Source organism: Erinaceus europaeus, chromosome 4, assembly GCF_950295315.1.
Source record: "Erinaceus europaeus chromosome 4, mEriEur2.1, whole genome shotgun sequence".
In the NCBI taxonomy this organism is placed as follows: domain Eukaryota; kingdom Metazoa; phylum Chordata; class Mammalia; order Eulipotyphla; family Erinaceidae; genus Erinaceus; species Erinaceus europaeus.
Genome location: NC_080165.1, coordinates 29,920,745 through 29,945,923, shown reverse-complemented (window position 1 = coordinate 29,945,923; position 25,179 = coordinate 29,920,745). Strand labels below are relative to the sequence as shown.

The window sequence follows — 25,179 nt, the reverse complement described above, 5'->3', positions numbered from 1 at the left end:
TCATGAAGAGCCTAAAGCTGAATGAGGCCATGGGAACAGCTTTCACAGCTCCATAGAAAGGAAGGTGAGAAATCGCTCCAGCAGCTTACACTGGATCCCTTAGAGGCAACACCTAAGGTACTGTTGGCACACTGGGATTCTTACATGGCACCATTGAAACAGTTATGCATCGTAAAAAAAGAGGCTTGGAAAGGACCCTGGGGATCGATTAAGTTTAACTGCTTCACCAGTGAGGAGGCCAAAATCTTGACAATATAAAGTACAGAAAGATTAAAACAAAACAAGAACTGTCCTTTTTTGTTTGTTTGTTTGCTTGTTTTGTTTTTCTTTTGCCATGGACAGTTTAACATTATAGGCTTTATCTTAGAATAATTAACCAACAAGAGAAAAGACACAGAATGTTTTTATTATTATTAAATGGCAAATGTTACTGAAGAGTTAGTAGTTTGGGTTAGAGAGAAACTAAGCTGACATCACTAGTATAGATGTAGGGACAATGAGGTGCTTTCTTTTTATTTATTATACAAACAATTCCCTAGTACTAGGTCATTTTTCCTTCTGTATAGAAACCTAATAGGTGGACAGTATAGCCACCACTACACTTCAATGAGCAGGCAAGTACAATGAATGTGCACCAAAGGTTATGTAAGGGGTATATAGTAGCACAGAAAGGCTTTTTCAGGCACCCGAATCCTGGTCCATTAAAAACACTGCAGTGCAGGGCAAGAGCAGCTGTCCCAACACTAGTGGTAAGAGAGCTGACAATATTCCCACGCCAGCTCTCCTGAATTCAGCCTACTTTGTGCTCTTGCGTGGATTCACGGAAACAGAACTACTATTTAAATAAAAGTTCATTTACAAAGAAGCCTTTAAAAAGCATCAAAGTAAATTACTTTGAAGTGTCTTTTTTTTCACCAGCACGACTCCAACTTTCTCTGCTTTCCCTATTTGCTGTTCCACAGCACCTAACTGCAACTATATTTAACTGACTTTACAAGCTGTGGGGAGATTAAGTACACACAGCAGATCCTAACCAGAGCTGTATGAATTGAGTCCTAAGGTTGTCTGGTTTGGTGGTTGTCTCTCTCTCTCTCTCTCTCTCTCTCTCTCCCTCCCTCTCTCCCTCTCTCTCTCTCTCTCCCTCTCTCCCTCTCTATCTCTTCCTCTCTCCCTCTCTCCCCCTCTCCCTCTCCTTTTCCCTCTCCCCCTCCCTCTCCCTCTCTCTCTCTCACCCCCTCCCTCCCTTCCTTTTTCTTTTCTTTTTTGTTAAAGTGCCTCTAAATTACCTTGTGTCACTAAATCAAGAGGAAAAAAATAGTGACTCTACTATGAAGATTAATCCCTAAAATTTATTTTTTATTAATAGCAAGATGCTCAGGGTAAATACTCCTATAACATAGAATTCTTAAAGTTTTCATTCTATTATTTCTGCCCTGAAATGTTCATTCTACATAGGTCACATTAATGGTTAATAATAATACCTGTCAAGTGATTTCCTCTTAAGAACAGGTATTTTAAGACTAACAATATTGGAACTGGAGAGGACAGCAACAAAACTTGCTGAAGAGGTGAAATCAATTAATAATTATATTGAGTGGAATCCCTCTGGCTCTGAAGTCTACTTTTCCATTGATGGAAAGAAAAAATTGATGCAAAGGAAAATCATTTACTACTTCTGGCTTAAAGTTTCCCACCCATAAAATTAGAATTTGAATTCTAAAGTAACATCTTAAATTACCTTTACACATATGAAACAATTATTTCACATTAAGAATTTAACAATAGGGAGTCGTGTGGTAGTGCAGCAGGTTAAGCGCAGATTGCACGAAGCTCAAGGACCAGTGTAAGGATTCCAGTTGAGCCCTGGCTCCCACCTGCAGGGGAGTCACTTCACAGGCGGTGAAGCAGGTCTGCAGTTGTCTATCTTTCTCTTCCCCTCCTCTCTCCATTTCTCACTATCCTATGTAACAATGGTGACATTAATAACAACAATAACTATAACAACAATTAAAAAAACAACAAAGGCAACAAAAGGGAAAATAAAGTTTTAAAAAAATTTTTAAAAAGAATTTAACAATAAATGAAACCACACAACTGTCAGTGAAATTAACATTTCTGCAGATTTTATGATCACGTATTGAGCTCTAATCACTCAGAAATTTCGATGGTTCAATAGTCACTTAAAATTTGTTTGTAACTTTTATGAGTTAGACACATAGACTGTTCAGCTCTGGTAGATGGCAGTGCCAAGGACGGGAACCGGGGCCTAGTGCATGAAAAGAGACTCTGTGCACCTCTGAATTATCTCCCCAGTTTCCTTTGATAATTGTATGACATATCACTCCACCACAGTTTGTATAATAGATGTAAAGTTGGCAGTTTCCAACTAGTTTGAATTTTTCAATATGAATGTAATTAGATAGCTTTTACATTGCCAAATTTTCCTAGAGATCCTGAATTATAACTAGTATACTATGACACACCGGAATGTATTTTTGTTAATTTATCTAAAAGGAAAAGTTAAGTTTAAGTTAATATTATTTTTATTGAATATGCTCAAAAGTAACCTGTAAGTCTCAAAAATATAATTCATTATGAAAATACAAATGAGTTAGTTAATTCTAAATAAATAAACTTTACAATAAACCTGCAGCATAGTCATTTACTGGTTACATAATCTTATGCAAGTAAGATGCCTCATTTCTTGGAGATTAAATTAGGAAGTTAAAAACTTTTATAACCAATATAAGAGATAATGTATAAAAACTGATGGTATTCATCTACAACTCACAATAAAGTTCTACTAGTATTTTTAAAGCACTGCTATTAACAAGTTACACAGAATATGCCTTTGGATATCCAGAAATAAGTACAAATTACTACTAATCTAAAAATGGGTTTTCAGTGGTCCAGGAGGTGGTGCAGTGAATAAATTGCTGGACTCACAAGCCTGAGGTCCTGAGTTCCATCCCCTGTAGCACATATAACAGAATGATATCTGGTTCTTTCTCTCTCCTTCTAGCCCTCTCATTAATAAAATTAAAATAAATTAATAAAATTAAATAATGGGTTTTCAGATTTCAATTGGTCTCTCACACTAAGGACATTCTGACAATTTTTTCCCTCTATTTTCACTACATTTTTACTTTTCTTTATTTAACCTCATTTTTTTTAATGTTCCATTATGCTTTTCACTCGTTTTTTCTTTTTTTTATTCTTTTTAAAATATTTATTTATTTTTATTTATTTATTTTCTCTTTTGTTGCCCTTGTTGTTATAGTTATTATTGTTGTTGTTATTGATGTAGTTGTTGTTGGATAGGACAGAGAGAAATGGAAAGAGGAGGAGAAGACAGAGAGAGGGAGTGAAAGATAGACACCTGCAGACCTGCTTTATTGCCTGTGAAGTGACTCCCCTGCAGGTGGGGAGCCAGGGGCTCAAACCGGCATCCTTACCCCAGTCCTTGCGCTTTGTGCCATGCACTAGGTTTTTCTGTTAACATTTTTATTATTGAATTAATAATGATTTATACCATTATAAAATTACAGGGAAATAGTTTCACACCAGACCCGCCACAAAAGTTTGGTGTCCCTCCACACCCAATAATCAACATAGTCCCCACAAACTCCTAGAGATAACTGGACTTTTTCATTTTTCAAGTCTGTGTGTAGCATTTCTCTATATTCTACATATGAGTGAAATCTTTTGGTAGGTAACTGTACCTCCTTACGTACTTCACTAAGCATAACCACCTCAAGCTCTGCCCATTTTGTCCCAAAGTGCTCAACCTCATTCTTATCAAATAAAACATAGGCAAAAACCAAAAACACAAAATCAATCATGCTTTCCTAATGTAAGAATATAGCTATTAATTTAAACTGTATTCCTTAAAACATTTCATGTATTCAAAGTTCACAGTTTCTGGTAGAAGCCCAGTTAACTTGAAGGACCACGCACAAGCTAGCAAGTTACTGCCATAAACAGAGAAAGTTTTCTTTTTTTTTTTTTTCTCCCCCTCCCCCGAAAGTTTTCTATAGAGTATTACTAATATAAGTTTAGACCAAGGTCCATGTTCTATCTCCTTATAATTTATCTTTATTATTACTAGTTTATTTCTAAATTTAGCCATCTAAACTAAATCCAAGAGTACTTTCATGATAAGAGTATTTCTAATAAAGTTAAATGTATGTAATAAAGTTAAATGTACTCAAAGTATCTTACTAGACAATACAAGTATTTCAAAGACTAAGGATTGCTTCATGTTGCTAGTTAGTGCAGTTGGATAAGAAACAAAGAAAATATAGGAATAATTATTTTTTCAAATGATATAGCTGTATACCAAGAAAAAAAGCCAAGAGTCTATGAAGTTAATTGTTTATAAAATTATTATTCATTTTAAGAGTTTTACAATTTAAAGGTGATTTTATAAGATAATTTACTAGAGGAGATATCTCATTTACACTAACAAAATTGGAATTAAAAATAAAATTAACAATATATTAACAAGAAGTATATGAAGATAATTTCAAGTTCTAAGATGTATGTATAAACAGAAGGACTTAAAATATTAAGAGATAATTCATGCTCTTGGATTAGAGCGTTCAGTATTATGAAGACACCCACTGTACCCAAATAAATCTAAATTTTTCTCAGTGCTAGGTTACAGATTTTTAAATAGAAATGCTACAATTATATGCCATAACAAAGTAAACATGCAAGAATAACCTGGAAATTCTGAAATTTAAAAGGAGGGGTAAATCCTGTTAGTCATGAAAAGTACATATGATGAGATTGTGATAAAATATAGCAACATCAAATATACTATCAAAACCCAGATAAATTCCTATATACATACAGAAATGTATATAGCAAATATTTAAGGCAGTACATACATATATAGAATGAATCTAATCTAAGGTAAAATTGATACATTTTAACCAATGGATAAAAAGTGGATCAGTTAACAATGTTACAAGATAACATTTTAGGAAAATACAGCCCGACCATTATCCTTGTAGCAAAATAAGTTTCAGAAACAATGAATGTTAACACTGAAATCCTAAAAATGTCAAAAATGCATGAATAAATGCATTTATAATCATCAAGCAATAATGTATTAAGTAAATATAAACCACAGATCATATAGAAAATGTGATGACAATATTATAAACCTCCATTAGGGTAAATTAAAAAAAAAAAAGCCAAATCAAATCAAATTCAATAACAAAGTAGAGGGAAAATTACCTTCAACATGACAAAAATATTTAATGTCTACACATACCAAAATGTGTCCTACATTAAAAGCAATCCTGGCCAGTGAAATAAGTCATATGGATACTTTTTTGCTTTGAGACGCAGGTGACTGAGCCTCAAGTCCCAACCCCAACATATTGAAAGAAACTTCAGTGCTGTGGTCTTTTTCACTTTCTGCCTCTCGGTCTCTAACTAAAACAAACAAACAAAACACCACAAAGGAAAACTTTTTGTTGTCTGTAAAAAAATTTTAAAGGTATGTACTGGTATTGCATAAAAGTGTTTTGGAACTGATACTCCAAAACCTGTATGAGGGGAGGAATAAATGCATAAATGTGATCAAATAGACTCTATTTTGCTGTTTTCCTTAACCATGAAATACCACTGTATAAAAAGCAAGAACGTATTTATTAAGACAGCTTTTATATTTTTATATGCAAGTGTTCACTATTATTCCCAATTCTGCATACAGATCCAAACCATACTTATTGGTCATTTGTGATAATTCATGGTAGTTTCTAGACCAAAAAGTGGAAGAAATATGTATTATGTTTAGTCTCTTTTCTTCTTGGACTGTTGACCTGGTTCATATTTTTCAGTATTCAAAAAAAAAAAGTGGTTTGTGAATACATACAATGATCTTATTTAGGAAATCTTATACCTCTATTTCAAAAATTCCATTCAATATCAAAAGGCCTATTAAATAAATTTTCAGGTTGCTGTTAATAATTCTGTGTACTAATAATATACAAAATAATGTTCTAAAAGCACTTTTATACTCAAAATTAAATTAAGACACTGGGAAGTGGTTAAAATGTATAATTGTGATTTTGGCACATGAAGTAGGAAAGAAAGTCAGTGACCACAAGTATGCACCAGCTCTTTTTCCAGTTCAAATTCAATAAAAGATTCTTTCCACCTAAGCTCAGGCCATCCAACTTCCAGACATTTGTTGTCTGGTGCCACCCAAAACTTGTATTCTTTACTAAGTCTAAGTTTATAGTTTTACACTATTTGAACACATCAATAAACATATGGACTTCAATATATAGTTGTGTGAAATTCAATTATATAAATAATCAGTGAAAACTAACATTCGCCAAACTATTTAGCACTGAGGACCTGAACTTGTTTTGAAATTTGTAGTAGAAATACAACTTGAATATAAATCTTCTATTGCACAGATGCAGAACAGAATCTTTTGTTAGTTTTTTATCTTTATTTATTTATTGGACAGAGACTAGCATAAATCAAGAGGAAAGGGGGAGACAGAGAGGAAGAGAGACACCTACAGTGCTGCTTCACCACTCGTGAACTTTTCCCTATGCAGGTGTGGGAACCAGGGGCTCAAACCTGGGTCCTTGCACACTGTTACATGTGCACTCAACCAGGTGCACCACCACCTGGCCTTCAAATTTTTATCGTAGACCAAAACAGTAGAATACAAAGTAGATTAACTACAACCAAGAGTTTACTAAGAGTTTTTATTTAACCTATCTTATATGGTTAAATTTAATGTTTTGATAAAAATTTATTTACTTATTTATTTATTTATTAGACAGAGACAGAGAAACTGAGAAGGAGGGGAAACAGAGAGGTAAAGAGACACCTGCAGCCCTGCTCTACCACTCCTGAAGCTTTCCCACTGACGTGGGGACCAGAAGCTCAAATCCTGGTTATTGCACATGGTAATTAATGTATGTGCTTAACCAGGTGTGCCACTGCCAGGTCCCCTGGTTAAATTTAATATTAAAGCTTAAAGAGGACCAGTGGTGATGCACCCGGCTGAATGCACACATTACCACTTGTAGGACCCAGGTTCAAGTCCCCACTCCCCACTTGCAGAGGGGAAACTTCACAAGTGGTGAAGCAGACTTGAAGGTGTCTATCCCTCTCTATTTCTGTGACCCTCCCAATTGCACTTTGTCCTATCAAAATAAGATTTTAAAAAGAAAAGAAAAAAAGCCTTGAAGAGAATGATTATTTCAATCAATTCTTCGATAAAATTTACTCAACTCCCCATATACATAATCATACTTTGGTTTTTAAAGTTGCCAAAACCAAATGTGAGGCTTTCATCCTCCAGATGTTTAACTTCAGGTCCTTGCATTATATTGGCACACATACTTGATAACTTTTAGTGACTTAAAAAAGGAACACAACAAGTCATGTAAAATGAGACTTTAAAGCCCACTAGGAGTTAATGCAGATGATTCAACTCAGAGAAATTCCTATCACCCGCCCAAGCTGGTTTCCGCCCAGGAAGATCTACCTGCGAACAAGCCCTGGCCCTCTCAACTTACACTGAAAATGAATTCCAGAAGAATTTAAAGACGGGTGCTGTCTTTGTTGATCTCACAGCAGCCTATGACATGGTCTGGCACCGTGGTCTCCTAGTCAAGATCTCAAGATGCCTGCCTCCATGGGTGGCCAACACTGTATCGTTTCTTCTCCAAGACAGAAGATTCCGGGTGCATCTGGGTGACAAGTCTAGCAGATGGAGACTTGTCTCAAGTGGCCTCCCCCAGGGCTCTGTTCTGGCTCCTACGCTATTTAATATTTACATCAATGACCTCCCAGAAACTTCTTCAAGGAAGTTCATCTACGCCGATGACATCTGCTGTGCAACTCAGGCATCCAAGTTCGACATCCTCGAGGAAACACTCACGAAAGACATGTCTCTGATATCTGATTACTGTAAAAAATGGCAACTAATCCCTAGCACTGCAAAAACGGTATCATCTGTTTTCCATCTACACCATGCCTCGGCCTCGCGTGAGCTTAATGTGCAGCTTGGCGATACGAGAATCCGGCATGAAGCCCAGCCAGTCTATCTTGGCGTTACTCTCGATCGCACTCTGTCATTTCACAAACATCTCATAAAAACTGCAGCAAAGGTGGGCACGAGGAATAACATCATTGCAAGACTGGCCAGCTCCTCATGGGGCGCGAGCGCTTCCACACTACGATCATCATCTCTGGCATTATGCTATTCCACTGCAGAATACTGTGCCCCAGTATGGTTCCGTAGCCCCCATGTCCACTTGGTCGATTCCAAATTATATTCCTCCATGAGGATAATTTCTGGAACCATCCGTTCCACCCCGGTTCCATGGCTGCCAGTTCTTAGCAACATCGCCCCGCCAGATATTCGTCGGGATGCAGCATCATCTAAGTTCATTTCCCACGTCTACGCTCGACCGGACCTGCCAATTTACGCGGATATCTTCACCCACCCTGTCCAACGCTTGACATCTCGTCACCCAATCTGGTCCCCTATGCCTACACTGAACTTCTCTGTTCCAGACTCTTGGAAACAGAGTTGGCAGTCAGCTGAGGTCAAGAACAAACACCTCATCACAGACCCCTGTAAGCGGCAACCCGGCTTTGACCTAGCACGTTATGATTGGGCCCTCCTCAATCGCTATCGAACAGGCCATGGCCGGTGTGCCGCTATGTTCCATCGCTGGGGAGCCAGAGACGACCCGAACTGCCCCTGCGGCTACAGACAGACTATGACCCACATAGTCAATGACTGCCACCTCTCCAGATTCAAAGGAGGTCTCGAAACTTTACATCAGGCTCAACCTGACGCTGTTAACTGGCTACGGAAGAAGGGCAAATGCTAGAAGAAGAATTCAACTCAGAGTCATTGTTACCAATTAAAGATGTATGCATAGTCAAAATTATCTATACTGCTTCCCAGTAATTACATTTGACAGATAAAATGCAAAATAAGATGATAAAGTACAAACAGGACAATGGTCCCCCTCCCCTCTAACTTGATAAGGAAATCAGAGAACTGGAGAGTTTTCAAACAAGAAGAATCATTATGCAACAGTTGCAGCAAATATACTTTCATTTTTATAACAGAGGTTAAGAATGAGTACTTATGTTGAAAAGTGCTATTTAATCAAGTTGTAAAGAATTTCCAAGTGTAAGTTAAAAAATAGATATCTGGGGAGTCCAGCGGTTGCACAGCGGGTTAAGCGCACGTGGCACAAAGTGCATGGACCAGCAAAGGGATCCTGGTTTGAGCCCCTGGCTCCCCACCTGCAGGAGAGTCACTTCACAGGTGGTGAAGCAGGTCTGCAGGTGTCTATCGTTCTCTGTCTCTCTCTGACTTCCCCTCCTCTCTCCATTTCTCTCTTTTCTATCCAGCAATGAAAACAACAACAACAATAATAACTACAATAACAATAAAAAGACAACAAGGGCAACAAAAGGAAAAATAAGTAAATAAAAAATTAGATGTCTGAAATCAAATATGATGAGTAACTAACCATTTTTAAGTTTCCATTTTCAATTTTTTTAATAGAGAAAGAGAAATCAAAAGGGACGGGGGAGGTAGAATAGGAGAGAGAGAGGGAGAGAAGGAGGCAGGGAGAGACCTCAACATTGCTGCAACATTCATGAAGTATCCATTCCCCCACAGACGCAGACCTGGGGCTTGAATTTGAGTCTTTGAACACGGTGATGTGTGTGTCCTAAGGTGTGTGCCACCACCAGACCCTTTAATAATGTTTTTATATTAAATGGATTGACAAATATTTAAATCAGTCTGCTTAACATAGTCAAATTAAACAGAAGGCCTCACTAATGTGACCAGAGACCTGACTTCTCCAGAGCCCTACCCCACTATGGAAAGACAGAAACAGGCTGGGGTATGGACCCACCTGCCAATGCCCATATCTAGCAGAGAAGCAATTACACAAACCAAAACTCCCACCTTTTGTACTATAATGAATTTTGGTCATACTCCCAGAGGGGAAGAAATGTTAAGGGAAGATGATCAGAGAGCTCTGTATTCCAATTCCATCATTACCCAGAAAGAAAAGAGGGGGGAAAAAAGGACATAAAAAATAAAATTAATTTAAATTTAAAAAAGGACACTCGGAAGTGGTAACAATTGTAGGTGTGACTTAGAAAGAGAAGGTAGTACAGTAGGAAAAAAACTGCAAATAAAGGTATTTACAGAAATAATAGTCAACCCATATCTGTGGTCTTGGAAGAACTACTGCAGTTTCAATGGAGGGAATGAGGACACAGAACTCTGGTGGTGGGACCAATGTATTTATATACAATTACTTATATAGAATGTATTTATATAGAATTATATATAATGTATTATATATACAATGTATTTATATAGAATTATACCCGTCATCTCATAATTTTGTAAATCAATATTAAACCACTAATAAAAATTTTGTTTTAAAATAAAATTAAGCAGAACTTTTCTTGAATTTTCAAATTTTATTTTATAAACACTGTATATCATTTTGTTTCCTTTAGTTAATAATAAATTAATTTAGTGATTCTTTTGTAGTTCATAGATTTTGTGTAAAGTGCAATAATAAGTGATAAACCCACTAACACCTCCATTTATAACAGCAATACAACACCAATTGTCTTTATTTAATATTTTATTTCTCTCTCTTTATTTAATCAGAGCACTGCTCAACTATATCTTATGGTGGTGTGGGGGATTGAACCTGGGACTCTGAAGCCTCAGGCATGAGCGTTTCTTTGCATAACCATTATGCTATCAACCCCTGTCCTATTTTATTTCTTAACAGTTAACGGATTTTAGTTATGAGTTTTTTTTAATATTCTTATTTATTTATTTTGGATAGACACAGAGAAAAATTTGAAAGGAGGGGGAAATAGAGATTGAGAAAGAGAAACACCTGCAGCATTACTTCACTAGTTGTGAAGCTTTCCCCCCTGCAGGTGGGGACAAGGGGCTTGAACTTGAGTCCTTGCACATTGTAACATGTATGCCCTACCAAGTATGTTACCGTCTGCCCCCTGCATTATCTTTATTGAAATAACTACTAGAGCAAAGCACCCCTAAAACATACTGTAGATACAAATAATGTTACATCTTGTTAAAACGTAAGTTCTGTTTTTTTAGGACCAGACAGTGGTCAGACACTCTGTATGGGTAACAGGTTATCATGGACATTGTAAGCAACTAGATTCTAGAAAGTCTCCTTCTAAAACAAATGATCAAGTGTTTGAATGCATTTAAATTCTTTTGCCTTCCTTCCAAATGCGGGCATTGTGATATGGTAATTTAAGTGGTGGGGTAGAAGTTACAGGTTTATTTCCAGTGATCCAGAAAGCAAGCGAGCAGCAAGAAGCCTAGGTGTCTCAAGTCAATGACCACAGATGCTAATTTGGTGCCCTAATATGAAAGACCGCCCAGCCTATGGCAAATCAATACACAGATGTTGCCTCCACCACAGATGCCAGGGATCATCTTGTCATGTGAATAAATATTTTTGCTGCCAAGAGGAAATCTACAGACAGAGGAGAGACTTGCCAAAGAAATTAGGGCTTCAGTAATTAGGAAACCACAAGCCACTAGGCATCTTGCATCAGACAGAGATGAATGGGACCACTTGCAAAAGTATTTCACCATTAGCCTATTTTGTGAAAGACAGCCACAGGGGGGAAAAAAGACACAGGAATTTTTAAATTCCTTTATTACCCAATACAATTATGTATTTCAGTCTCAACTAATGCTGGCACTGTTCAGTAGGATTCCTTCATTCCATAAGGGTAAAATGAGAAGCAGAACAAATAGAATGTCTATGTTAGTGTTTCTCCTTGTATCTAAGAGAGACATCTCTCTTTGGAAATGGCATTAAAACCTGCCTGCCTGATAGAGTTCTGATTCACTATTGTCTCTATGATGGTAGCTGAAACAAAAACAAACCTCAGCCCCCAAACCACATCAATGCCTTTCCCTCTCGAAAGCACTATTCTTTCATGTTCAACCACCACAGTGAACTTTTCATCACCTACTTGGTTCCAACTTTCATTTTACTCTAACAGTACTAATAATGTTTAACACACACACACACACACTCACACACAGGAAAAAAGAGAGATACACATACATACTGAAAACAGAAATCAAAAACACAAAAGCAAAGCACAGGCCCAAGGAATCGTCAAATAGTGAACAAACTTTCATGATTAAGGCTCCAGAGGTCACAGAGATCCCAGGTTCAATCCCCAGTACTACCATATGCCAGAGTTGAGGAGTCCTCTAATATCTCTCGGGTAAGTGTATATGCACTGTCTCTCTTCAAGAAAATCAAGTTTTGGGGACATAAAATTGGAGAAGTAAAGCTTAAATGTGTCCTGCAACATGTTTAAATGTTTTGTTTTGCTTGCTCTAGATAAAATAAAGAAGTGTAAAGCAAAAATTCCAGTCAACCTCAAATGCATTACATTGAGATGCCAAAATAAACTTGTGCTTTGTGTGATGTTTCAGAAAATTTTAACTAAATCTTGGTAAGAGCACAGGTCATGGGTGGTTACTTGTTAGTGAACGTTGCCATTGGGAATCTGCTCACCATTTGACTATGACTAAGAACATTCCCCAGATTTTCATCTTGCTGGGGAAGAAGGTAAAGATGGAGCTTAGCAAATACCTTTCCTCTGTTCTCCCTGAGCTTCATTCAAATCAGTATGTCCAGATATAGCCACTTCACTAGCATAGCTGATGCTTCTTGACCTCAATGTGCCCATCTTAACTAAGCCCCTGTTACTACTGGAAGGCGGGGCCTTTCTTGTTTGTGAAAAATAAAGACACTTAAACCAAACATCTTCAAAGTTAATGCTATACAAGAATAAATCACTTAATTTGAGACTAGATGGAAGAAAGATCAATTATTACATATTCAGGGTAAGCAATAACAATACGTACTTATGATATCAATTATGATCTCATGTTCCAAAAAAATGGACTGAATTTTCCCTCAATATTTTAGAATTGTTAATACTAAGAAATATAACTAAGGGGCAGGCAATGTCACACCTGATTAAGCATACAAATTATAGTGTGCAAGGAACCAGGTTCAAGCCCCTAGTCCTTTGTAGAGGGGAAGCATCACAGCCACTAAAGCAGTACTGTAGATGTCTCTGTCTCTCTCTCTCTCTCTCTCTCTCTCTCCCTCTACCCTCTATAACCCCTTCACTCTCAACTTCTCTATCCTAAAAAGAAAGTAACAGAAAAATCTATATGTGGGAGTCCAGTGGTAGCACAGCGAGTTAAGCGCAGGTGGCGCAAAGCGCAAGGACTGGTGTAAGGATCCTGGTTCGAGCCCCTGGCTCTCCCTCTCCACCTTCAGGGGAGTCGCTTCACAAGCAGTGAAGTAGGTTTGCAGGTGTCTATCTTTCTCACCCCCTCTCTGTCTTCCCTCCTCTCTCCATTTCTCTCTGTCCTATCAATGACATCAATAATAATTACTACAACAATAAAAAATAAGGGCAACAAAAGGGAATAAATATTTTTAAAAATTGAAGAAAAAAAAAAGAAAAATCTATATGTAACTAAAGTCTCTCTACCAACTGTTAAGTAAAGCCAAAGCCCAACTCTGCAGCTACATATTCAAAGTAAGTTCAAAGTTATTTCAAACATCTTTATAAGTAATTAATACAAATATGGAATTCAAATTAACATTGAATTAGCACAATGTCAGAGTGTAAACAAACAAGAAAACCAACAAGAAACTGGTAATTGCTTTAGAGTGAATGAGAGGCAACTACAACCTATTTTAGCCTAACTATTAACAATGTTAAATAGATTATAAATTATATATGCAAATTATTTTTTTAAAAAAGTAGAGCAAAGATTTTTAAGGTTTATTTTTTTAGATTTTTTTTTGTTTGTTTTTAATCTGAGAATTTCAAATAATGCCAGACTCTGAGAAAAGTGAACTCTTCACCAGAAAAAGAATGACAATAGCAGATAACATTTACAGAGCATGTCAAGGTTCTGTGTAAGCAGGTAACACAATTTAATTTAATCTTCAGGAAGGCCTAATGAGTAAGCTCAATTATGATATCATGTAATCGGCAGAAACTATCTCAGATAGAAAGAACTAAGCCTAGGTCCAATACCAAACTCCAAATTTATCTTTGACATATTTAGTTTTGGTTCTAAAATGACAACTCAACTTACTAAGCCAATACAGACTACAAATTTCTATTTTTTTTCCTCTTTTGATGCCCTTGTTGTTTATCGTTATCATTGTTATTATTGTTGTTGTTAATGCTGTCGTTGTTATTGGATAGAACAGAGAGAAATGGAGAGAGGAAGGGAAGACAGAGAGGGGGAGAGAAAGAGAGACACCTGCAGACCTGCTTCAACGCCTATGATGCGACCCGCCTGCAGGTGGAGAACCAGGGGCTCAAACCGGGACCCTTATGCCAGTCCCAGCACTTTGCACCATGTGTGCTTAATCCACTGCACCACTTCCTGGGTCCCACAAATTTCAAGTCTAATAGATATCACTTCTTTAAATATATTCTGCTGCCATTACCATTGGAATAAAGAGCATACTTTAACTGTCCTTGAAAGATTTGTACTAAATTTTGTCAAAATTATGATGGTAAGATGATTTTAGAGTATTCTCTTTAATTGTAAGTATGTACTAGTTTTACTATGGATTAATTAATATAAGCTATATCAAGCAAATTATAAACAAGACATGAACAAGAGAGAGGACAGAGTAGTATCTTTGGGGAGCTTTAACATGTTTCTTTCAGGATTTTTGTTTTCATTTGTGTATGCTTGAGGACCTGAAAATTCATTTCCAACATAACAAATATTTTCTGTGAAGCAATGAGCAGAGATGTTTGGGAAAAGTGAGTTCCCTACTAAGAATCTAGAAGCAACTTCCTTAGCATAGAAGAAGAATCTAGGAGCTGGGTGGTGGTGCACCTGGTTGAGTGCAAATGTTACAGTACGCAAGGACCCAGGTTCGGGTCCCCAGTCCCCACCTGCAGGGGGACGCTTCACAAGTGGTGAAGCAGAGCTGCAGGTGTCTCTCTTCCTCTCTACCCCCCCTTCCTACTTGATTTATGGCTGTCTCTATCCAATAACTAAAGATTAAAAATTTTTTTAAAAGAAGAAGAACCTAGTACTTAAGAGAGGTAAAAAGATGCAGAACTCGGGTGGTGGGAACGGTGTAGAATTATACCCGTTATCTGATAATTTTGTAAATCAATATTAAATCACTAATAAAACTTAAAAAAAAATCAGGGCTCAAAGGAGAAACCAAAACACCCTTTAAAGTAAAGTTACCACTTTCTAAACTCTCCTAAAACAAATAAGGTCTAAGGGTTTCATTTCAAAAGGATTTCCTGGCTGTGATTCAGAATGCTAAAAAGTCAGAATAAAAAAAGATCCAAGATCCCAACCAAGCAAGTCACTAATGACAGGAGTCGTTGTCAATAAACTTAAAAGCAAGATTTGCCACAGATAAGCTACAATACAGCTAATTCACTCAGGAAAAACAGAGAGTTGGCTCTATGTGTGTGTTTTATACCGCAATACGGTCACCAAGAAAAATAATATTCTGCCAAGGAACATCTTAATGACACAGGAAATTGTCTACGCCTGATAAGGTCACTGCTTTCATAGGCAAAATCTTGAGAATAAATTGGCCACATAGCCATACCAGGATATATGTTCTAGTGCTGTTTTAAAAAAATAATAATAAAAGATAGAAGTATGACTGACTCACCTGTGGACACCTGGGCTATAGTCATGGTTCTGCCTGCAGCTATGTGACCTTGAAGTCTTGAGTAAGTCACAGCGTACAAAGGGCAGTTTTTGAACTGGTGAAAAGGAACTGATTAGACAAGTTTGGTGGTTCTCGAATTCTCCTTCTATTAAACACCGGTACCCGACAAATTAAGACTGTGGTTTTATGTAGCTAAAATCAAATAATAAGCATCTGTTCTCAAAGTTCTTTCCCATATATTTTTTCCTTATACCTCTAGGGCCTGAAACTACTTGTCTTCTATGAGCAAGCAGAAATTGACAGCTAACTAAAAAGAGTGGGTTTTGTTTTTATGGTTTTAAATCCCCTGGGTTCAGGACTGGCATTTTAAATTTCATACTCAATATAGTTGTAAGTAAAATTATTCCTGGTTCAAATAAGAGAATTATGGTTTTCTTGTGCACGCACATGTACACACACACACACGCACCTATCTTCACTGAGGTGCTTCGTTATGTCATGAGATTTGAGACTCACTAGACTAGTAGCATAAGAAGTAGCTCTGCTGCTTCCCCAGAGACCCACCCTACTAGGGAAAGAGAGAGGCAGACTGGGAGTATGGACCGACCAGTCAACGCCCATGTTCAGCGGGGAAGCAATTACAGAAGCCAGACCTTCTACCTTCTGCAACCCACAATGACCTTAGGCCCATACTCCCAGAGGGATAAAGAATGGGAAAGCTATCAGGGGAGGGGATGGGATATAGAGATCTGGTGGTGGGAACTGTGTGGAGTTGTACCCCTCCTATCCTACGGTTTTGTTAATGTCTCCTTTTTTAAATAAATAAGTAAATAAAAAGAAGTAGCTCTGGGTTAAGAAGAAAGAGCAACAGTGGAGGTTTATTCATGTCTCCTGTCCCCCTTTAACAAACAAACACACACTCCCCACCCCCACCACCACTAACCTCACCTTCTCTCTCACTGCTTCCTGGAGGCACACAGCTACCTACCTCATCATCTCTAGTTCTGCAGTAACTGCAATTTTACTTCTTCCTACCACTCCAGGTGTCTGCATCTACCACCCTAGGTGCTATATGACATGAGAGAAAGGAAGGAAGGAAGGAGAGAAGGAAGGAAGGAATAAAGGATGAAAGAGGTGTTACACATGTACAAACTACTGTATTTTACTGTCAACTGTAAAGAACACTCCAATAAAGAAAAAAATAATAAGTATTAAAAAGTAAAAAGGAAGAGCTGTACACTGAGCCAGAGAAATAGTTCAAGGAGAGTGTGTGTGTGTTGCCATGCAAAAGAAAAAAAGGAAGGAAGGAAGGAAGGTACATCTATTTAGACAACTCTAAACTGTGAAACTGTCATACTGAGAATTTGGACAGACTTTTAAGATGTCCATTCAAGAATATTACCACTGTGTCTTAGAGGATGTTTATAAAATTGTAGAATGATGAGTGTGGAAACCAAATGACAATTTAAAAAAATAAGAAATAGAAAAAGGAGGCAAAATACAGTAGAAGGGTATGAATCATGTCATCTGCTTTGACTCTCATTGAGCAAAAGACTCACCATTCAGAAGCCAGACCTCCAAATCTAGCCACTATGTCATCACATCATGCAGAAGCCCAGTAAAGACAAACACTAAATAGATTGTATCAGTCATGGTCCTCCAAATAAAACAGTGTATGTTTGTATATGGATATTTATTATAAGAAGTTGGCTCACATGATTATGAAGGTTGCCTTTATGCTCTCTTATTCAGTGACAACAGTTTCTACTACTGGATTGACACAAAAGTCACGGCATATTTTTTCGTGTTTTTCAATACAACAATGCATCATGACTTTTCTAACAACCCAATATAAGGTTAAACCTAAACAGAATAGCTACCACAAAACTATTCAAGGTTTCTTAGGCTCCTCTTACAACTATATGTCTCATAGTTGTGATGGGAGGTAAGTCTTCCAGACCATCCCACAGTGGGTAAATCACAAGTCTAATCTAAAATTATATTCTTCCTAAGCTTTTGGATAACTTCCACTACATTCTACCAAGGCACGTCCAACATGTCTCATTTGTGTCACTTTTTTTTGGTCCATGTTTCAGTTAACCATAGGTCATTTAGAACACTAGCTCCTACAATTTTGTGGCTCAGAAGCATTAAGATACAAAGCAGAACAAATGACCTCCTGGGCAGACGACCTCACCAATGTGTCCTGGAACCCCAACTCTCCAGAGCCCTGACCCACTAGGCAAAGATAGAAACAAGCTGGGGGTATGGATCAACCTGTCAATACCCATGTCCAAAGGAGAAGTAATTATAGAAGCCAGACCTCCACCTTTTGTACCCCATAAAGCTCTTGGACCAAACTCCCACAGGATAAAGAATAGGGAAGCTTCCAATGGAGGGCAATGGGATCGGAACTCTGGTAGTGGGAATTGAAAGGAATTGTACCCCTCTTATCCCACAATCTTGTCAATCATTATTAAATCACTAGTAAAAATATAAAAATACAAAAGAACAATAGCTCCTGAACTGTAACAATAAATTCAATGTTCAAAATAAATATCTTAAGAGATAAAAGAATTAAATTCATGATGTGAGAACAGGGCATAGTGAATTAAAAACAGCAGTTTTAGAACAGAAACAGAAATTTCTTAAGTAAAAATAATGCCATTAAAGTTAACTCAAAATGGATAACATAGTAGGCTTGACAATGGTGAAAATTATTTATAAGGGGCAAACTGGAAGAAGTCACTCACAATGAGTCATAAAGAGATAGAAAATATATAAGAAATGTGAATGATACAGTATATAACTACAACAAAAATTCAGTAGGCATCATGGGAAGCAGAAGTGAGAAAATAAGGAAAATGAGTATTTAAATAAATTCTGGAATAACATTATCCAAAACTCAAGGAAGTCCTTTGAATGAAATAGCATATCTAATTTCAAACAGAATAAATATATGTAAGCCCATTCCTATATACTATATCCTAGTGAAGCTCTATACCTAACACACAAATTCTTAGGGGAAGTCCCAACTCTTCCAGTGACTAATAGTAAAAATAATCATTTTCTTACTGTTTTTGGCAGCCAGTTTATATTGCTAACTCTATCTCTATCCCTCTACTAAGGACACATTACAATATAAATACCTTTTATAGTTTTAACTTAGGAGATAACAGATAATTTCAATTTACTGAGCTGAAGAAACAGATTGAGAGAATTCAAATAAACCATCCAAGGTACTTTATTTGAAGTTCAACTGCAGATCTGACTCTAATCCCCTAAAATGATAGTCATACTATAAATAGCTAAATTGACAATAATCTAGGGAATAATTTCATTCTCCCCTCTAATGCTGTACATATAAGCTTCCAGGAAAGATCTTTTAAAAGCTACCATATTGATTGCTGAAATCAAATTTGATCAGAGCCAATCTCCTCCAAATTTACAATTCCTCTGCAACCCTCCCCCTAAAAACTCAAAGCCACAATTCCACAGGAAGGCATACAAGGACCTTATTATTGCACTGAGACTCTTGCCATTCCCACTTCCTGTCCTCACATATATTAAGTTTCTCCATACCTTCTTTTTATCTTTTAGTAGTGATTTAACAGTGTTGCATAGGAACACAAGATTTCAGGAGTACAATTTCAAATCCATACATGTTGGGTACAAGCCACCACACTCTCCACCAAAGTTATGTGCCCTTTCCCCACCAGAACTCTCACAAAGTGTAAAAGAAACTTTAGCTACTATTGCTTTTGCAAATTTATTTGTTTTAGTCGTCTATATTCCACATGAGTTAAACCATCTGGAAGTTGACTTTTCCCTCTACTTATTTCACTTAGCATAGTCACCTTGGTTTTCACCCAATTAGTCCTAAATGATACAGTCTCATCTTTTCTTACTGTTGAAAAGTGTTCCACTCAATATATATCCTCTCTTCCATATCTTTGCAAGCATATTAAACTTACATGCCTACCCACCTGCTAGTCAGCTGAAGAATCCCTTCTATAAAGATTCTTCTAGCTGCTCATTCTTTTGATGCCATCAAAGTCACATACATGTATATTATTGCAATCTTCCATTCTACTATAGATACAATTTTCATCTTCAGTCTATAAATTCTCTGTGAAAAAAATTACTTTATTTTTCCCTTTATCTCCAATGCCAGTAGAGCTGCTGGAATCACATTGCAGGTAGTCAATAATAGATACTTCGCAAATCAACAAACACATAACTAGATGGCAAACGAACCTTGACTGATGCATTGCTGAGGTCTAGCCAACTGGGAAATCCCCATATGAAAATAAATACTAGTCAATGCTAAGTCAGAAAGCAAGACTGGACTTCATAGGGCACTGTTTCATATCTCTGCTTTGAGCAGAATGAACTTTTCTAGGGTGCCACTTCTATCTTTCACTACCCTAATTCCTTGTCTTCCCCTTCCTACCTAAGATGGACAGATGTATTAGCAATGCTACTGTTCTAGATCCTCCTACTTTCCCTCATTGCACTGTATGATTGGAGAATATGAAAGTTGCTGTTTACTGTCATAGATCCAAGACCAAAATTGCTGTCATTCCTGAAAGCTTCCCTTCTATCATGTCAAAGTCTAAGACTTACAAACAGAGAAATTAGGAGGAAAGCAAAGAGTCACTGCATTGCTAGCAAAATGTGAGTTTCTGAATGCACAGTCAAAGAATTTTACAAAACATAAATGTTGCTTCTGCATCCACTCCTAGCCTATGTCAATCAAAATAATCACTAAATGAGCAACATGTTTATACTGTGTAAAAGAAAAAAGGATACTCTAGGAAAGCCCTATGTCTCATTTCCTATACCACAAATTTAGATCTCTACAATGCTTTTTATTTGCTATTATGTCCATTTGACATTGAATGAATCAGTTACATTCTTCAAATACTAGCCAGAACACATCAACTGATTATTTTTAATAAGCCCTTAAAATGGGTCAAAATAGATGCCAAATAAGGACTTTGTTTCCAAATATAAATGGAAAACACTCACTGTAGGCAGGATTATTGAATGGAACTCTATTGCTGAGCATTTAGAGGGAAAAGTTCATCTCAATTTCATTCCTGTCTTAGTCCTTTAGTCAACAAACTAACATCATAACTTTATTTGGATATGTTACACTGATACGATACAATGCAGAGAATAAGATTATCATGTGAAGACTAAAACTGCTAAGTTATAGGAAGACTATTTTAAACAGATACTAAGACTCAAAGGGAAATTGTTTATTTCTAAGGAGAAAACAAACAAACAAAACCAGTAGCTGTTAGATACAATATTTAAGATAACTGAAAACATCAGTACTTATATTCACCAAATATAAACCAGTGTTAAGAGGTTGAAGGTATTTTTAAAAATGAGTTGTATAGAAAACAGATTTAACTCCCTCACGACAAATAGCTCATTTAAAAGTCCTATCTTTCTCATTAATAAATAAGTAAAATCATTTTTAAAAAAAAACTTTAATGTAACAAGGCAGTCCCCCACTTCCAAAAGTGGAGGATGAAGTAATTTTAAATCTTCTGTGAAAACAAAGCCACCAAGAAACTAATGATAACAACTTCAACTTGGAGAGGTCATTGAGAATAACATATTTTCCCTTTACTTTCATGAAATGCTCTCTAGGACCTATAATTCCTTCCTTAATTCCTTCCTTTCTTCCTACATTCCTTTCTTTCTTTCTTTCTTTCTTTCTTTCTACCTCTCTTTCTTTTTTTCTTCCTTTCTTTCTACTTTTTCTTTTTTATAAGGATTTTAGCTATTCATTTATGAAAATGACAGGAGGAGAAAGAGAAAGATCCAGACATCACTCTGATATATGTGCTGCCAGGGACTGAACTCAGGGCCTTACATTTGAGAGTTCCATGCTTTATCCACTGCGCCACTTCCTGGGACACCTTTCTTTCTAATTTTCTTTCTTTATTTTAAATTTCTAATTCAAGGGAGTCGGGCACATGGTGCAAAGCACAAGGACCGGTGTAAGGATCCTAGTTTGAGGCCCCAGCTCCCCACCTGCAGGGGAGTCGCTCCACAGGCGGTGAAGCAGGTCTGCAGGTGTCTGTCTTTCTCTCCCCCTCTCTGTCTTCCCCTCCTCTCTCCATTTCTCTCTGTCCTATCAAACAATGAGGACATCAACAACAGTAATAACTACAACAACAATGAAAAACAACAAGGAAAACAAAAAGGGAAAATAAACAAATATAAAAAATAAATAAAAATTAAAAATAAATAAAATAAATTTCTAATTCATACTTCTCCTCCAGAAGAACACCATCCTAAAATACAATCTCAGTCCTATCTTCAATAGAAAATGCTAAATGGTAAATTACTGCCTGGGCTAGTGTGTAGTAAGTACGCTATCTATCACAGAAATGAGGGTTCTGTTTTTCTCAGTATAATGTAAGAAAAGTTAATTACACCAATATTGCTTTAAATTCTTTATCTTTGTTGCTGTACATTCTAAACTAAACAGGCACAAGTTCAGAAGATAATATGTCTCCCTCCAGAATACTTGCTTACATAAAATATTCAGGTTCCCTAACATCAAGATTCCACCCCTCTAACTTAGGTCATTGCATATACCTTACCATCTCCATACTGGTCTGTGAAAACCAGGGTTCAGAAAATAAAGCAGTTGGGAGCTAAACCAATGCCTGGCTCCGAGCAGCAGCAGTCGCTGCCTCAGCCACAGCCCTGTTTCGCTGGCCATTGTTGCTCCCAGCAGTCTACAAATATGGGTAGTATCTTTGCAAACCCCTTTAAAGGCCTTTTTGGCAGAAAACAAAACACATTCTCATGCTGGGCCTGGATGCTGCAGGGAACCACCATCCTGTACAAACTGAAATTGGGTGAAATTGTGACTACCATTCCCACTAAAGGCTTCAATGTAGAAACTGTGGAGTACAACAACATCAGTTCATCATATGGGATTGAGTGAACAGGACAAGATCCGGCCTCTGTGGCACCACTACTTCCAGAACACACAAGGTCTGATCTTTGTGGTTGACAGCAATGACAGACAGCGTGTGAAAGAGGCCCATGAGAAGCTCATGAGGATATTGACTGAGGACGAGCTCAGGAATGCCCTTCTGCTTTGTTCGCTAATAAATACAACCTTCCTAATGCCATGAACGCAGCCGAGATCATGGACAAGCTGGGCTTGCACTCTCTGCTCCACGGGAACCGGTCCAATCAGGCCCACTGTGCCACCAGCGGGAGTGGGCTCTATGAGGGATTAGACTGGCTGTCCAATCAGCTCCGGAACCAGAAGTGAACCAGCACTCCTCCTCTCTCCCTCTCATATCCTCTCCGCCCTCACTTTGCTCTCATGTGGCAAACGTGTGCTCTGTGGTGTGAGTGCCTGAAGCTGTCTCTGTGGTTGGTCACAGTGTGCTTCACCATGCTGTAAATGTGCATACGCAGCCTGCAACTGGGTTTTTATTTAATGTAAATAGTTCCCAATGAGGCAGTTTCAAGTACTTCTATGCAGTATTACTCGGTTTGTTTATTTATTTATTTATTTGTTACTGTAAAAAGAGAATCAACCCACTGTTTAATACTGAGAAAGGATTTAGAAACACACGGCCTCCAGGAACTACTATGTCAGATAGAACCAGTGCACCTCTTCTGGGCTTTTTGACCTGTTGAGATCCATTTTGGTGTTGGTTTTTAACCCAAACTCAGTGCATTCTTTTAAAAAATAATTAATAATACAAGATAAGGAGAATACTTGAAGACAGAAGGGAGAAATGTGCCTAGTGTAGATTCTGTAGTAGTGGCCTGAGTATGGTCCTGTCACCCGTGAGTAACAGAAAACGATCCATTCTGCATGGTCACAACAGGGTCCCTGTGCTTGGCGCTAACTCGGGTTATCCCATAGCCATAGCATTTGTGCTTATATGGCCACCCTGGAGATGGGCCGGGGGCTACAGCCAGACATTCTCAACCCCCTCGGGAGGATCCTAGACTTCCCTTGTGTCAGCGTGAGATGCTTTGGCTGAAAAGCTCTGGCAGGAGCAGTAGTCCTGCTGTCCCCACTTACCCTGGGCTGACTGGGATCTCACCAGTAAGAGTGAGGGTGGGCGAACAAGACCAGTTCTTCGGGAGCTACAAACCCCTCAAGGCACCCAGCTACATGTGCTTTCACTCTCTCAGCCTGCAAAGATCAAATATGCCATCAAGAACGACAACCTCTATTTTTTTCTTTTGTAGTTTGATTAACACTGAAGAAGCTGGAGCTGTTTTTGTTTTGTTTTGTTTTAAAAACTATATCTTGGGAAAAAAAAACCTCAGAACTGGTTGATTTGGTGTCCTGGAACCTCTTACTGCTTTCAGTACATAATTAGTAATCAACTGTTTTTTATACTTGTTTTCAGTTTGACAAACGAACACTGTAATTACAGCTACTAGAATAAAATATCAACTATTTAAAAAAAAGAAAAAGAAAAGTAGGAAAACGTGACACTCTGGTTACTGCTACTATTGTAGGTTATAAAGTCCCTTGCCTATAGTCCAACAGTCTTGTTTTCTGTCAGTGCCCATGAAACTTGAGAGTTTGGCACTATGGTAAAATCGTTGACCCCTGATAGTCCTTTACAGCTAGAGTAGTTCAAAAATATTATCTCATTATTCATTAATGAGAGTTTCCAATTATTTTCTTCTTATAGATTTAGTCATTAAATATCAAGTAGCAATTATGTGCTAGGTCCTACTTTGATGCTAAAGTTAGAACTATGAAAAAAATGTTTACATAGCAGGATCCAGGGAATGGGTCACCTGGTTAAGTGCAAGTATTAATATGTGCAAAGATGCAGGTTCAAGCCTCCTGTCCCTAACTGCAGAGGGATAACTTCACAAGTGGCGAAGCAGTGCCACAGCTGCCCGTCTTTCCCTCTTGATCCCCTCTCAACTTCTCTCTGATGTGTCAAATAGAATAAATAAAGTTTAAAATTTTTAACTCCTTTAAAAAGAAAACAGAAGGGCTAGGCAGTAGCACACCTGGTTCAGCACACACATCACAGTGCACAGGGACCTGGGGTCAAGCCCCTGGTCCCCACCTGTAGGAGGAAAGCTTCACAAGTGGTAAAGTAGGGTTGCAGGTGTCTCTCTGTCTCTTTCCCTCTCTATCTCCCTCTCCCTTAATTTCTCGGTCTCCAATAAATAAATAAAAAATAGGTAGCAGATGATAGAGTATAGTGATAAATTAAGGCACAAAGAAATAAGGTACTCTGTTCATCATCAAGTAAAGAATTTGTGTAGACAATCTCACCAATGTGTCCTGGAACTCCAGCTCTCCAGAGCCCTACTTCACTAGGGAAAGAGAGGAACAGGCTGGGGGTAT

At 37.6% G+C, this 25,179-nt stretch overlaps 1 protein-coding gene and 1 pseudogene across 1 annotated transcript in view; one reads left to right on the top strand and one right to left on the bottom strand.

Moving 5' to 3' along the window:
- Window positions 1-25,179, bottom strand: part of GMDS (GDP-mannose 4,6-dehydratase) — a 655,177-nt gene that overhangs the window by 533,440 nt on the left and 96,558 nt on the right. The gene's annotated exons all lie outside the window — the stretch shown is intronic.
- Window positions 22,573-23,241, top strand: LOC103112708 (ADP-ribosylation factor 1-like; annotated as a pseudogene).